The sequence below is a fragment of the Apus apus genome, chromosome 1 (assembly GCF_020740795.1).
Source record: "Apus apus isolate bApuApu2 chromosome 1, bApuApu2.pri.cur, whole genome shotgun sequence".
Classification (NCBI taxonomy): Eukaryota; Metazoa; Chordata; class Aves; order Apodiformes; family Apodidae; genus Apus; species Apus apus.
Window position 1 is genome coordinate 177,433,154 of NC_067282.1, and position 16,466 is coordinate 177,449,619.

Genomic DNA, 16,466 nt, shown 5'->3' on the forward strand with positions numbered 1-16,466 from the left:
TATATTTCTGGTGATTGTGGAAGTTTTATATGAACTAAGCTGAGAGAGCAGGGGTTATTTAAACATGAAAATATCTTCAGCATGAAACATCTTGCAATCATATTAGCTTTTACATCTTTTATACATGAGGAAAAACATCCTATGCCTCTTACAGCTTTTGATGGGTTTGTCTGTTTGCTTGTTTTCCTACCATGAAACCCTTTGCACATATTTTCACAATCCTTTCAACATACCTTCTATCATTGTACTAGTTGAAGCATCTGTCTTTGTGCTGTTACTAAATATGCAGCCCTGAAGGGCTGCTGCAACTGCCTGCTCACACACTGCAGTAGCATTGAACTCAGTTGGGATGTTCTTTCAAGTGCTTTGAAATACCTTGAAATAGAGAATGTATTATAGAAAAGCAAACTCTTTTCTAATTCATCCATGTAAACAGAAATCTATAGTGTCTTCTGCTGTGAACTAACAAAGGCTGCTGGGTGCAACAGATGAAATGCCTTTCAGGAGACCCATCATGAGAGTGAACCCTTTCAAATGTACCTAGGGTTGCTCAGATGCTGAGGAAAAAAAAGTGGACATGAGTATTCACAGAGCTTATTTCAAAAAAAGAAGAAAGGATGAGTAAGATATCAAATTAGATGAGATGGCACATGGTCTGAAAGACACTTTTGTACTTGATGTCAAACATTTCTGTATTCCTTACCTCAGTCTGTGACTAAGTGTGAAAGAGTGTATACTGATATAACTGAATTAGGAGTGAAAATATAACCAAAAGCTGTAAAAAACCTGCAAAAATTCTTAATGGATTTAAAAAAAAAGAATGACTAATAAACTAGGGGGGGGAAGCATTTGTCCTTAGAGGTTTTAAGTGAGTTTTATTCAGGTAGCCTAATATCAGTTGTTACAATTAAGAAATTTATTTTTCTTTTTTATAATTAGGTTAGCAATGCCACAGTTTGTGATTCTCGTTAATTACCTAGAACCCTGAGGGACTGTTTGATGCTTGTTATTACACTTATAATCAACTAAAACAACTGCAAGTGTATCTGCAAATTACAGCTGTTTTCATTTTTAGTTTTCAATGCACAGTGGCTGTGAATTATAACAAACATCTCAGAAACAAGAAGCATTTGTGATGTGCACAACTGAAAAAATGCTAAGGAGTGCATTCCTCTTGTGGTATGTAATTCTTTTTCTTACTGTAAATACATGTGCAATCAATTGTGAAGTTTAGAATTAGCCATAAGTACTGGGAGATGTTCCTTACTGGCAAAGTGCTACCTCTGACTATGGTAAATGGGTTCTTACTATACAAACAGGAAAATTAGTTCTTCATCTATGTATTTAGCATTTATGTGCCACAAATCAACACATCACAATAGCAGAGGAGAACTTTAAATATCCAGCAAGAACAAGCTTCTTCTGGTGTGTGATCGTGTGACAAAGATACAATCTCTTTCTATGAAGACTCTGCCAGCCCTGGGCAGATGGAGCATGGCAGGGGCTGGAGGAAGGCATGGCAGGGTGAGCTGTGTGCCACCCCTTGCTGAGGAGAGTCTGTGGTGCCATAAGCCTGCAGCATAACGTCAGCAGGAAAAACCTGCTGAGGGATGAAGTCCTGACCTCAATGAACTCTCTGGCAAAGCTCCCACTTAGACCCACAGAGACAAGATTTCTCAAGTTTTTAATACAGTGTACAAACCAGACACAAGATCAACCCATTCTAGCTTACAAAAGGATTATTCCCCCCACCCCACCCCCCCGATTTAGTTAATAAAACTATTGTAAATGTCTCAGACCTCAACTGAGGTAATAAATTATTTTTAAAAGTGCAATATATCTTTAAATCTATATAGGATTGAAAAATGCAATGCAAAATTCTCTAAGAGTTTGCTCAGTGTCATTAGCACACCGTCACTGAAAGTCAGCTTATAGCTGGAGCTTAGTTTGCACTTTTACTGCAGTTTCAAGATGATGAGACTGCTATGAAAAAGAGGTATCATTTGTCCAGTTCCAAATTCAATGGAAAATCCTGAATTTCCTTTGGTTGCAGATAAGACATGAAATCTAAAGCTACCATTGATTAATGCTATGTAACACTTAATCTATGAAAAGTTTAGTCTCCAGAAAGCTGTCACTATTCTATTTTAAACACTTCATTTTTTAATTTCAAAACCTACCTCAGCATTTCTGTATTCTTTTTTCTATATGAAACTTTGATAGTTTTAGTCTGTTATGAATCTCATTTTAAAATACAGGCATTTAAATTCCAGTTGAGACTTCTCTAGAGAGATAGGAAGCAAGGCTTTAAAGGTGAATTCTGACAGAAGAAGAAATTTATTTTTTATTCTAGAGATAATTAATTCTTATCCAGACATGACTGGTGTCTTCTACTGTCTCTACTGGCAGACAGAACTATTCCTCCTTAGATTCTACAGTTTTGTCCTCAGAAAAAGCACCTAGCCGTCTGGGGAAATAAACTCTGAAGAATAATCAAACCCCCACTTTTATCAAATGTTCCAGTGCTTGTTTTCACTATTGTTACAGATTGTTACACTCTTGTTAGTTTTGTATCTTTCCTGTTTGCTTCTGCAGTGAGATACTATCAAGACCCCAAGATCATAATGATCAGTAATGAAAGCATCGTGTGCTACAGAAGGCAGCATGGTATTAAGTCCTGTTGCAAAAGGAATATAATTTGAATTACATACAGATTTATAATGTTGATGTTTACTAAATTTATTTTACTTAGCTATTTGTCAAAGAGTTGGAAGAATTTGTTCATTGTTTTTTAGATGATAAGTGTATGAGATATTTAATTATGCACAATAAAGTCCAAACAGATTTTCAACACATCAATTATCCCCTTTAAATCTTGGATTCTGTTAAAATAATGTGTTTTGAACTCACATATTTTGACAAGAAAGATAAAAATTCAGATTTGCAAGGCTAGAAGAGATTGTATTTCTTTATTTCTCAGTTTATAAACAAGAGATACTTTATAACTGGACCTACATGGATTTGCTATTTAATAATTACATCATAACCTATCATCTCTCTAGTCTACCTCTGTTCTCTGTAGAACTTACCAAAGGAAAAGATTAAAATTTGTGAAAAAAAAAGCAAACCACCCTCACTGAATTAGTTAAGAGGATGTGCTGTTTTCCTCTGTAATTCCAGGAATATGTTAGATTTCTTCAGAGTACCAAGAGGACATGCTCTTAAGAAAAAGGGATTTATGCTAGTAGGATAAAAGCTTGCTGTAGAGGTTAAGTGTGGTTTCACAGGATTGACTCTCAGGTTATAATTTCAAAGGCCCAGGGTGTTGTTTGGGCCAGAGCTCTTTTTTGATGGATAAAACCCTATTAACTTGAGACATAGCAGCAGGGGTAAAGCTAAGGTTATTGTGCCATTCTAGTTCAGGTAGCATGAGATTCACTAAAAAATCTGCAAGTCAGGAAGAATATGAAGGCTCAGCTAGCAGTCAATAACTTCTTTTTTTTCCCTCATGAAGTCTGCAGTTTTTTTCTCTATATAAGCAATCTATTGCAATGTGATGAAGCACTACAATTTCACACACTTAAAGACAACAAGTGATAAATTGAAATGACATGGGTCTTGCTAGTTTACTGCTGCAGTAATCCAAATACCTTTTTACTCTTTGTTACTGTCAAATTAATTTGTGTAAAATGTGCCAGGAGAGAACTCTGAAAGCAAGCCAGATATCCTATTATGTTTTTCTTCCTTTTTAGTGCACAATTCAGGCTACTGCATTTCTTAAAATTCAAAGTAAAACACCAGCATGAAATAAGGCCTTCTGTACAACCTACACTGCATGTAAATGCAAATATAAATGATCAAGATAATGTCTTTATTATTCTCTTTTTTAAAGATACAGTTCAAACATGAGATGAATGATACAACAGAAATGCAAGATTTGCTTTTGCTGTTACTGAAACCATATCCTATTCTACTTGATTAATATACCTTAAAATATTTTTTATTTGGCATAAGGAATAATGTTAAGACACTTTTGTGAAATTAGTGCCTAGTTGTCTTAGCCACTGCAATCCTTTCCTATCAACATGACTAAAACCTTTATTGGTACAACCAGGAAAGGAATAATAATTACTTCTGTATTTATGGGTATGTGAGAACTTCAGCTTATCAGTTCAGTACCATCCTGGCTGTCTTCTTCGTCCTTACTCAAACAGAAGAAGAAAAAGAATGACACATGAGAACAATACACAAGAGTGAACATGTCCTAAAACACCTAGCAAAGATGTCTGGGATACCAAAGAAACATTTTCCAGGTGTTAGTTTTCCACAAAAAAACCCCCACAAAACTAGCCTTAGAGGTAATAAGGCCCACACGGAGTTAAAGATACTCCCTTGAAAAGGATATATAAAAATACCCTGATAGGCCATTGGCAGCAACACCTCTGAAAGAGAAAGGAGGTCTACAAGCATACTGAGACAGCACAGTCTGCATTGGCCTATGCACAATGGAAAGTAGACAATGTTTACTTTTGAACAAATTTTCAAGGAAAGATTGAATATTAGATAATAAAGTTTTACAGTACAAACTTTTCCATCTGGTTCCTACAGATCCTCTGAATATGTGAATAATGTTTTGCTTTGAACACCTTGTTTTTCAAAATTTTTAATCAGTCCACCCCTGAACAGTCAGCCTGCTGGCTATCATAAGCTAAAAATAATAACTGCAGCCCAGAGATCCAACCCAAGATCATTTAGATCACTAAGTTTTTGAAGAAGATATAGATGGACATACAGATACAGAATCATAGAATCATAGAACCATTCAGGTTGGAAAAGACCTTTGGGATCACTGAGTCCAACCATCATCCCTACTCTATAAAGTTCTCCCTTATACCATATTCATCAACACCACATCCAAACGACCCTTAAACACATCCAAGGATGGTAACTCAACCACCTCCCTGGGCAGCCTATTCCAGTGTCTGACCACTCCTTCCGTGAAAAAAAATTTCCTAGTGTCCAGTCTAAACCTGCCCTGTTGCAGCTTGAAGCCATTCCCTCTTGTTATATATATATATATATATACACACATATATATATATGCACATCAAGTTCTTAATGATTGACATAGAAGTGTCATTAATATATACTGTCATTCAGAAATACATATATGCAGAACAGAATGATAAGGATGGAGCTTTAATTAATGCAGTGGGGTAACAGTTTTTTGAAACCTTGCTGGAATATTAAATTGATTACAAGGACATGAATCCTAGCTCTGATAAGCAGAGACTTCAAAAGTCACAGCAATGCAGCTGCTAGGGCCCAGCATGGCCAAGGGCTGAGAACCATTCCTGCTGGGGCTAGTAGGCTTGGACTTTGGTCAGCATGACCACGAAGGTAACTTAGCACCTGGCAGACAAGACGTGCATTGTTTAAGAACATAAAAGCAGGCTTAACTTTAAAGTTGGGTTTCTTTCTGATTAGACAATTACAGAACCCTTTTTCTAACTTACATACTAAAATCTATTTCTTGGACAAGAAGGTTCCATTGTACAAAAATACCTGGTTTGCATTGGCATGTGCACCACTCAATGAAGCTAATAGTTTTGTTAACTTCAGTGATACCAGTAATTCCTAGCACTCTGCAGTATAAGGAAAGAATGAAGTATGGATTTTAAATACATTTACCCCTGCTTCTACTCAAATCTGAGATAATGTGACTTATGAAATACTTAGAGGAAAACTCTTTCTAAGAGTAGTTCACAGTAGATGGTAAGTAGAGAGATGCAAGATAGTCCTGAGTAAGATACAAAGTGAGTAAAACACATTTCCCAACTTGCATCACTCAATGTAAGCATGAAGATTACATTCTACATTCACATTTTTATAATACTACCAAACTGTTGACCTTAATTCAAAATCTAACGGATACTTTGGAAATTGAGATGAACAAAAATTCACTCCGATACTACAAACATCAGTAGTGTCAAAAATCAATAGCTATCAATATAAATAGCTATCAATAACTAGGAAGAGTAGACTTACTCTCTACATGACTCCATTCTCTAAGTATAATCAGACCATATGTTAACTGGGAATGTTCTGAGGTTTTTGTTAGGGCCTCCAAAATGAACTGACAGTAACAGCTGAAAATGTATAAAATCTAACAGCCTATTTGAGTACAGATCTCATGTCTATATGAAGTAGTTCTTCAAGGCCTGTATTACAGGACTAGATAATAATAGATATCTGAGTAACAACAATATATTGAGGTTGGCAAAGGGGAGTGTTTTATCCTTTTGTAGCTTAAGGACACATAGAATACATTAGCTGCAGCAATATCAGAAACCTTTGGAGGAACATATCTATACTTTCACTTCAAAGCGCACGTCCATTTTGGTACCATTCAGTCTAAAAGAGGGCAGGCATTTGTTTTATCCTATAAGTGGAAATCTGTGTTAGCAGCATTTTGAAGAACAGGTTTGAACTAGTGGCCCATGGTTGTGACACAATTGTAAGAGTCTTAAAAAAAATCAAAACAAAAAAATAAAATCTGGAATCTTCTATCTAATCGATGAAGCTGTAAAACATATCCTTTGGTGTGCTCTTTCTTCCTGTCAGTCTCCAAAATGTGAAGGTAGCTAGTACAATAGGTGGAGCCATAAGCTGCCAAGCAGCAGTCATGGACAATTTTGTAGGTAGTTACCTCTTCTGATTCCTCTCCTTTTTCAGTGTATAACACCTTGTTTTGGTCATAGACTTCCCCTGGATTTCATTAGTTATAATGTGAATATGGCCAAAATTCAATGCTGGATACCAGTTTCACATCTGTTACGAAGTAGTCCAAGAGTCTGTTATTTTGGCACCTAAATTGTACAAATCCTGGTTTTTAATAAGTTGCAAATTAATCCTGAATTTTAATTTGTGCAATGGAAAATATGTTAACATAAAAAGGCATAATACAGAATTAAAAATATTAAACTGCTAGCAAACTATGATTTTTAGACTTTCTGTTATTTCTTCGACACATTTTTGTGGTATGCAGCTGAGCTTTTGGCTTTAAAACTTCTAGCTGGCTGAACCACAAAATAACCTCAAGTCCTACTAAGGTAATCCAAAAGTAAAATTGGTAAGGACTGTAGCTCTTCAGTCTCCTCTCTTGGCTGTGTACCAAGTCAAAGCTATATTCTACAAACAATAACTCTGGGAACACTGACTAAAGGTTTTCATAAACTCTAACAATGTGCAATACTGCAGAAGTACCACTTAAAATACATTAACGCAACAGCTCTAAAGCACTGGTTGCAGGGACCGCTTACTATGCTCTTAAGAAACAAAACAGAGTGACTCTTTAAGAAAATATCTGGTAACTCATTTTATCATCATAAAATATGGAAAGGCTTCTTTTTCTTCTTACTTTGATTGTTGCTGCACAGAATTTCTTTATTAAAATTGCATGACTTCCACCAGAAGTGGAAGTGTTATGTTGTGGAACAGCAGATTTTTATTTCTTTCTTCATCCTTTTTTCTGATTATCGATCTACTATTGATCCAAGATCCATGCTTGCAATGTGCAAATTATTAATCATCTTCAGGTTTCTAGCTTTGGTAGGAAAGAAAAATCAGACCTTTGATCACCTGATGGATGATTCCTGTTCTGCATCAAATGCAGCTAGATGTATTTTCAGTGATTACATGAGAACAAATATTATAGTTACGTGTTACACAAGTACAAGTGGAAGAGGAAGGAGTATATCTTAACTAACTACTCAGGAAGTACCAAAGAGTTATTGCTATTTCATGCTGTTGCTAATACAGTTTATTTTTATTATATACAACTCTTTTATAAATCTCCAGGTTTACAAAAGAAGAATTAAAACAATTGTACTGGTTCCTAGCTGTGACATTCAGTTGCAGTAGATCTTAACTGAAACTAGCACAACATTTCAAACTCTAATAAAAGCGAATCTGCAGTGCCCAAATCCTCAGAGCATGTAAATTAAAATTACTGCAAACAACTGTAATTGACATTGACTCAAATGACAGTCAGGGGAAAAGGTATATATTCTACAATGTATTTTGTAAACGTATTTACTCTTCTGTTATTTGGCATTATTCTTCTCAGCAAATGTTACATTCTATGGGGTTTACCTCTCAAGACTTATTCTTACTTGTCTGACCTACAGTGAAAGGGAGAAAAATAACTTTAATATTCTGCTATGAATCTGGAAGTTCTTGTAGGCAACACCATGATTATGTTAATCAGAATGCTATTTCTATACTTGGACAGCTTAATTTCTTTAGAAAAAAATAAATAAATCTGTCCATTCTGAGCAATTTTTATAATAAAACATACAGTTTGGAAAATACTTTGATGGCTTTGCTAACAATAGGAATAAGTTATTGCCAGCAAAAATAAAATGTTTAAAGATTTACGATATTACTGAAATAGTTCTCATCCTACTGAACCACTGAAAACAGTAAAGAAGAAGAAGAAGAAATAAAGAAAAAGAAAAAGAAAAAGAAAAAGAAAAGAAAAAGAAAAAGAAAAAGAAAAAGAAAAAGAAAAAGAAAAAGAAAAAGAAAAAGAAAAAGAAAAAGAAAAAGAAAAAGAAAAAGAAAAAGAAAAAGAAAAAGAAAAAGAAAAAGAAAAAGAAAAAGAAAAAGAAACAGTGTGTGCTGTTAATTATTCTTAATATAGTATTTTATAGAAAACTTTTTATCTCTTTCCAGGCTGAACTTTAAACTTTGCCAAGTTAGGACAACTCATGCTATCTAGTATATTTTCCAAACTCTTCCTTTTAAAACAGGGGGAATACAGATAAAGGTTTGCAAAAAAACATGCTGGCACAATCGGAAATCAAATTTGATACACTTTGTAACCCTCTGAAAGAATGCAAAATAGGAAAGTGAACTATAGTAGATAAATTCAGCTTCATTAACACACAGAACAGTAAACTGACAATTTTCTTTCTGTCCTGTGTCCTAAATAAGACAGTTTATGGACACAATAAGCAATAAAAATTGCTTTCATAGGTGCACAGAACCATATGGGTAGGACAGGTCATTCACTCCAACCTCCTACTCAGAGCAGGGCCAACTCAGGTTGCTCAGGACCTTGTCCGGTCAGATTTTGTTACTATCTCCAAGAATGGAGATGTTATAAACTTTCTGGGTAATCAATATATTACCTCCCCCATAATGAAATAAATAAACAGAAAAATCCTAGTATCTATTAAAAATTTCCCATGTTTTGATTTGTGCCCACTGCCTCTGATCCTATGGCTCTGCATCTCTAAGAAGAGCCTGATCCTGCCTTCCCTGGACACTGTACTGTAGCTAAGGACAGCCATGAGCTCTTCTCGCAGCCTTCTCTGCTCAAGTCTGAACCAGACCCATTCTCAGAGTCTCTCATCTACATCATGTGCTACAGCTGCATCACAGAGGCTCTTCACAGGTCTCATTTCCCCTCATCATTGCAACCCTTGTGCAAGGAATCTCCAAAGCAGAGTACTCATGACCCCACAGGCACCAAACGGATGGAAAAAATTACTTCCTTAAAATAATTTTTATAAGTATTGGTATTTCTGTTAATATTACTCATATTTCAATAATGTCATGCTCCTAAAATAAAGAGAGGTTATTGAATAAGGTATAATATATTGAATTTATAGAATTTAATATTGAATAAGGTATAATAAGGTATGTCAAGCTGCAACTTAAGAGAAATAATATTGTAAGGAAACTGATGAAGACGTGTACATGGTTCAGCAAATTATTATATTTGAATGAAGAGGTGCTAAAATCAGTTAATTACAAATGATGGTATGAATATGACAGCTCTCTAATTTCTCCTAATATTTAATTAAATCAATCTAACATTGTTTCAAGATTTTTTTCTTGTTTGTTTCAATGTAAGTGATGTCAAAAACAGATAAAGGATGTTCAGCCTCCCATTCTTTCCAGTGTGATTAGAAATTCCTTTAAAGATACTTACATTCAGAAATTTGGATTTGGATATTTGCATTAATAACTCATTGTGCTTGAGGTTATTACATAAATCCTGTTTTATAAGCAGGATGGCTGAAGCTTTATTAATGCTAAATAGCAGTAATACTTTCAAGTACAGTAACAGAGAAAATTACTTAAAATGAGCTAAATGTTTAAGATTTGATATAACTAAGACAAAACCCCCAAAATTTCTGCTACTTTACAAGACATCATAAGCATTCCAATGCTAAGGATTAGAGTAGTCTTAATTGAGAGCTTTTAGGCACATGATGATAGCCAGGCTGCTTGAAAGATTAATTTTTATGCAGTGGTTTAGACTAGAGTCAGGCTAAGTATTTTGCTTTCCAAGAGAATTAGGACAACCATACAGGAGTTTTTATTCCCTATACTGCAAATTCAGTTAGTCATGATAATTCAATGGACAGTGAGGCCACAAAATCTTATTAGCAAGGCTTCCCTTCAGCGGCTCCTGGAGTGAATTGTCATTCTCAGTAGGCAAGCCACCGTCTCAATTTGCATCTCACACATAATATTCTCTCAAAAGGGACAAGCATATTTACCCTTTGAGGTTTATTCATCGTCAGTCATAACACATAATGTCCTATCCTTTTTATTCATCATAGACTTTTACAAGTTCAAGCTGTGCACGCATGCTATTTACTACTGGTAACTTCATGCTCCATATGCAAAGTCTTTTACCTATTTATTTTTGCCAGTGGCCAGGGATAAATATAATGAAATGTCATTGATTGCATATTTACTTTACACACTGCAATCTTGTTTAAACACAGCTTCATTTCTTTAATACTCAAGATAAAAAGCAGAAACGTCATCGTTCCCCAAAAGAGTCATGCTGCTCTCCAAGGCTACATTTCTAGAGCAAAGTGAAGGTGCAAGTACTGGTTGCAGAGCTAGCAAAAGAAAGCAGAAGGAGCAGCAACTTCAGCTAGGAAACTGATGCAACCAAGTCCCCAGTAGGTCATTCTTAGTCTTCACTGACTACTTTGCCATCACTGTTATCCTCAACTACAGCACAGATAGATGTTTTCTTGCTAAAATCACGCTTTTGCTTCATAATGCTTGACCATCTCTTCTTGATTTTACTCTAAACTAAGAAAAAGAGAGTTTGGGACCTGCTATTGCAACTATTTGTCTTGAGCCTCTCCAAATGTCTGGTTTGAGTATGGGGACATGAACAGGTCACCCAGTATTTTGAGACCTGGTAGGATTCTCTGTGGGAAGAGTGTGCCCTGCCTACACACCTTAATGTGCAATTTTAACAAGGTGCTGTTCTGCACTTTGCTGTGAGCTGTTAAACTCTTCCCACCTTTTGCCTTTGAGGCTGCTCCATTTCAGGGGGATATATGATTCTTGCACTAGTTTATAGCTCAAAAATGAAAGCTTCAGCAGATGGCAAGACCAACACCAAGATTATATACTCCTGTAGGACATGCAACATTCTTTGTTTACTATTATGTAAGTAATCCAGAACTGCAGAAAGATATCTGCTTCTTCCTTCAACTCTCTTCTGAACCTCTCTTAGAAGAAGACAGAGCATATGAAGCAAGGCTGTTCTCACATGCTGCAGACTTCTTGGCTCAAATAATTCCTTTACCAGCAGTCACACATTGCACTTCACTAAAAGTTTCTTATTTCAGAACACCTTACTGTCTAATTGAGTTTTCATATTTTCTGGTATTGACTACTTGTATTCACTAACAGTAGTTACAGAAGCAGATACTGAAGCACTTTAAGAAAATAAATAGAATAGGCCACACTCCATTCCTGTTATTAATTTAATTTGCACATTAAGGGTTAACAGTTGAACCATTCCTTTTTTATATCTGAAAGAGATTATGATAGCCTCCAAAAAACAAATTAAAATAACTAACAAACTCACAATATTCACTTATTTTGAATGTCATTCTAGTCAATAGTTTTCTAGCCACAGTCTAGAGGTTTCGGCTGCTGAAAGAAAAAAACAGTTAAACAGACAAGAACATTTTTCAGATAGTTTATTCCATGAAATTACAGTACTGAATTGCTTATATGGACAATCATAAATACAGCCTCTACAGTTATGCTGACTAAAAGCATTTGAAGCTTATGAATGTAAAACTTCTGTTAAACAAAAAACCAGGCTTGGATTCAACAGGATTTAATTTTGAGAGCAAACACATAAAAAGACAGATGTATTTTCAGTAAGAGGAGTACGGTAAAGACCTGGATGAGCCAAAAAGATGTTTTATGACAAGGTACTCAGCCCACCTGTGTCTCAGGTTTCCAAGGAAGATAAGGAGGATAATAGCCCTTTTGCCCTTACACCGGATTGTGACACTTAACTCATAAAGAGTCTTAACCAAAGCCATTAAAGCCAATAGAAATCTCTCATTGACATTAATGAGCTTCTGTTCAGGTCCTTTACAAGACAGCCCTAATTTTGTAAAGCTCTTTCATATCCTCAGCTTGGAGCCATTTGGAGATATAGAAATGTAGTAAGAGCATTATCTTAAAAAAAAATCCTCATAAAATAAAACTGATTTTTTTTTTTCATTAACTCTGAGAGTGCTATTCAGTGCATGTGTGTACATCCAGAAATATATACACATCTCAGTGACTGTATGCACTTATTTATGTGTATTTCTCACATATATTTACATCTTGGTTACATAATTGTCTCTGCACTGCTGGGTGCCAACTCTACTCATTTGATCTAGATAAAGTACAGTTTATAATGACTTTTCCCTTGATTTAGCCATCATGGCTGAGTAAGAACAAAATACCTGATCAGGCATAAAATTAACCTTTTAAAATCTTTAAGAAATTGGAAGCAGCAGAGAGGAGTTTTATACAACTCTTTACAATGTGTCTCACAATCACTGCCAGGAATGGTAATGCTACATTCGCTGTGCTGTCACACTACAGCTTCATTGCAAAAAGCTCCCCCAAATCAAGAAAATTACCATAACTAAAAACAAAAATGAGAAACTTTAAAAAGTAGTATCATAATCATATAAGCTATTCATTATTACATTCCTGTAGTATTTAATTGAAGGAAAGCTAAGCTACTAACATACAAGCTTGACTTCATTTTATGAGAATTTGAAAACAGTAACAGCTAATTGAGTAGAAATCTCTATTCCAGTCCAGGTAAGTGAACTAAATTTGCAGTGGCATGCACTATTTCATCCCCTTAAACAACAGTAAAATATGCAAGGTCTCTAAAGAGTTATTGGCTACTATTCAAAACAGCCATTTCCAGCATTATGAATGGCTGACATGATGTAATTCCAAACCTGAACCACAGTGGCATCAAAGCAGCCTGGGAAGATGATGGAGTGACTTATTCTGGATGTCATGCCTAAACACATTGAAGAACAGGAAGTAGTTGGGAGTGGTCAACATGGATTTACCAATCATGCTTGACCAATCTTGCTAGCCGTCTATGACGATGTAACTGGTTGGATGGATGAGGGGAGAGCAGCAGGTGTCATCTACCTTGACTTCAGCAAGGCTTCTGACACCGTCTCCCACAGCATCCCCATTAGGAAACTGAGGGAGCGTGGACTAGATAAGTGGACAGTGAGGTGGACTGAGACCTGACTGTGTGACAGAAGTCAGAAGGTTGTGATTAATGGAGCAGGGTAGAGTTGGAGGCCTGAAACCAGTGGTGTCCCCAGGGGTCAATACTCGGTCCAGTCTTGTTCAACATATTCATCAATGACCTGGACAAGGGGACAGAGTGTATCCTCAGCAAGTTTGCTGATGATACCAAACTGGGAGGGGTGGCTGATACTCCAGGGGGTTGTGCTGCTATCCAGCATGATCTGGACAGGCTGGAGAGCTGGGCAGAGAGGAACCTAATGAAGTTCAACCAGGGCAAGTCCTGCACCTGGGCAGGAAGAACTCCAAGCACCAATATAGGCCAGGGCTGGACCTGATAGGAAGCTGTTCTGAGGAGAAGGATCCAAGAGTCCTGGTAGATAGTAAATTATCCATGAGCCAGCAATGTGCTCTTACTGCCAAGGGGACCAATGGAATCCTGCAGTGCATAAGGAAGTGTGTGGCCAGTAGGTCTAGAGAGGTCATTCTCCCCCTCTACCCTGCCCTGGAAAGGTCACATCTGTAATACTGCATCCAGTTCTGGGCTCCCCAGTTCAAGAGAGACAGGGAACTACTAGAGAAAGTCCAGAGGAGGGCAACCAAGATGACTGGGGGATTGGAGCATCGCCCCTATGAGGAAAGATTGAGAGAGCTGGGACTTTTTAGCCTGGAGAAGAGAAGACTGAAGGGAGACCTTATTAATGCCTATGAGTATCTAAAGGGAGGGTGCAAGGAAGACGGAACTAGACTCTTCTCAGCAGTTCCCAGTGACAGGATGATGTGCAACAGGCACAAGCTGGAACAAAGGAAGTTCCATTTAAATGTGAGGAAAAACTTCTTTACTATGAGGGTGACAGAGCACTGGAACAGGCTGCCCAGGGAGGTTGTGGAGTCTCCTTCTCTGGAGATATTCAAGATCTGCCTGGATGCAGTCCTGAGCTATGTGCTCTAGGGGATCCTGCTTTAGCAGGGGAGTTGGACTAGATGATCTCTAGAGGTCCCTTCCAACCCTGACAATTCCATGATTCCATGATTATATAGCAACTGTCATTCTGAGTTGCACAAAGCATGGCTATTTTTTTTTTTTTTTAAAGACAATGTACAATAACTATGCACTACTTAATTTAGTCCAATACTCTAGAAAGGTAATCAATATTTACGTTTTGATCATGTAGAGAGCATTTCTAATTTAACACTATACACAGATATTCTGATAGTTTCATAATATCAGTTAATTTTGTAATATCAGTTAATTTTATTCAAAGACACAAATAAGCAGAAAGGAAATAATAAACCTCTATACATTTTAGTTAAAAAAATTCATTTTATTTATACACTTCAGGAAAATGTGTCTTTATGCCTTGATATTCCAATTTCAGTTCTATAAAGCCATGCAATAACAAAACATAATACCATTTTTTATATTTTACGAACTAAGTAAAGATAATTTAATCTGCCAAGACTTTACATTTTATAAATTCATATCTCTCCAAAGGTGCATCTAATTTAGAACATGATTGGTATCAGGGTTTTTGCTTTATCAACCTAACCCATTAGGCCATTACACATATTGTTATTGTCCAAGAGAAAAAATTATTCTAACATCTGTTCTCAGTCTGTTTCTCCATAATTTTCTTTTATGCCCCATGTAACTCATTAAGCTCATCTGCAAAACATTACTGTCTTTGACTGTCTACACTATAAGATTCCATGAAACTGAAAAAAATGGTAGCCTACAACATAATCCACTTTATACACTATTTTTACTGAACTTTTTGATTCAAGAAAATATATCTGGGTTTTCAAGTCAGAATTGTGACATACACAACATTTAACCTAATGCCTTAAATTATCTATATTCTAACAAAATGAGAAAAATGGGTTCAGGTCTTACCATTGTGCAGTCTCTCCCTCATGACTGCTGCAGTCTTATGAGAGAAAAAGTGCTTAAGTTAAGAAGAACATACCTTCTGAATGGTTTGAAGAGAGTGATTTTAATATTTTAATTCACTTGTGTAAGTGATGTCAGTAGACAAAGGGGTAGAAAGTGTTCCAGTGACCTGAAATATAACATGTGTATAGAATGGAAAAGAACCTGGAGTTCAGCATGTCCTTCTACATACACTTCTCATTTTGTTCTGCAGACAAAAGTTTTCGGTATTTTATTATTCTCACCCTAGTTTCCAGCCCTGTGAACTCTTCTGCCTGTTCTGCCTGTACTCAATGTTAGCTGCTCTAATTTTATTTCAGATGAAAATACCTATTTACACTTACGTGCCCATATTGTATTCACCAACACAATACAAAGGTCATTCTTCTTGCAGAAGCTGAAGAATTCACTGTCAAAAACTGTCTTACTCGCTCTTGAAAGGCCCTTCTTCTGTAAGAAAAGTGACATACTGCCTGATGTTAGCAAGGAGCTGATGATTCATGTGAGGTCAAAGCCTAGTGAAGGCACTTTGTAACATTTATAAACATCAGTGAATTGAGGGGAAAAAAATGAGGGTATTTAGATTTGCCCCAACATGACACCTTGTTTGAACTCTTCTTGGAGCCTTGAGGATTTTACTTTTTATTAATTCCTGTATGAGTTGCTGTAAATCTGAAACCCGTGCCCAACTGCTAAAGTTTCCTTATGCCCTGAGTCTATATTGGTGATGTGCTTGTAAGTGAAAAGAAGATTAGTGGCTTTATGACTTAAGTTTTATTTTTGGAACACACAGCAAGACACAAAAGGAAAAGCCTACTAAGGGAGGTGAGGGATACCTGCACAGGACAGACAGAATTTATTTTCTGCTGGAAAGAACCTTTAAAACTAGATGTTAAGAATCTTAGAAGATCGTAGCAGG

At 36.3% G+C, this 16,466-nt stretch overlaps 1 protein-coding gene across 4 annotated transcripts in view; it reads right to left on the minus strand.

The window, feature by feature from the left end:
* IMMP2L (inner mitochondrial membrane peptidase subunit 2) overlaps positions 1–16,466 on the minus strand; it is a 435,181-nt gene that overhangs the window by 66,712 nt on the left and 352,003 nt on the right. The window lies entirely within an intron of this gene.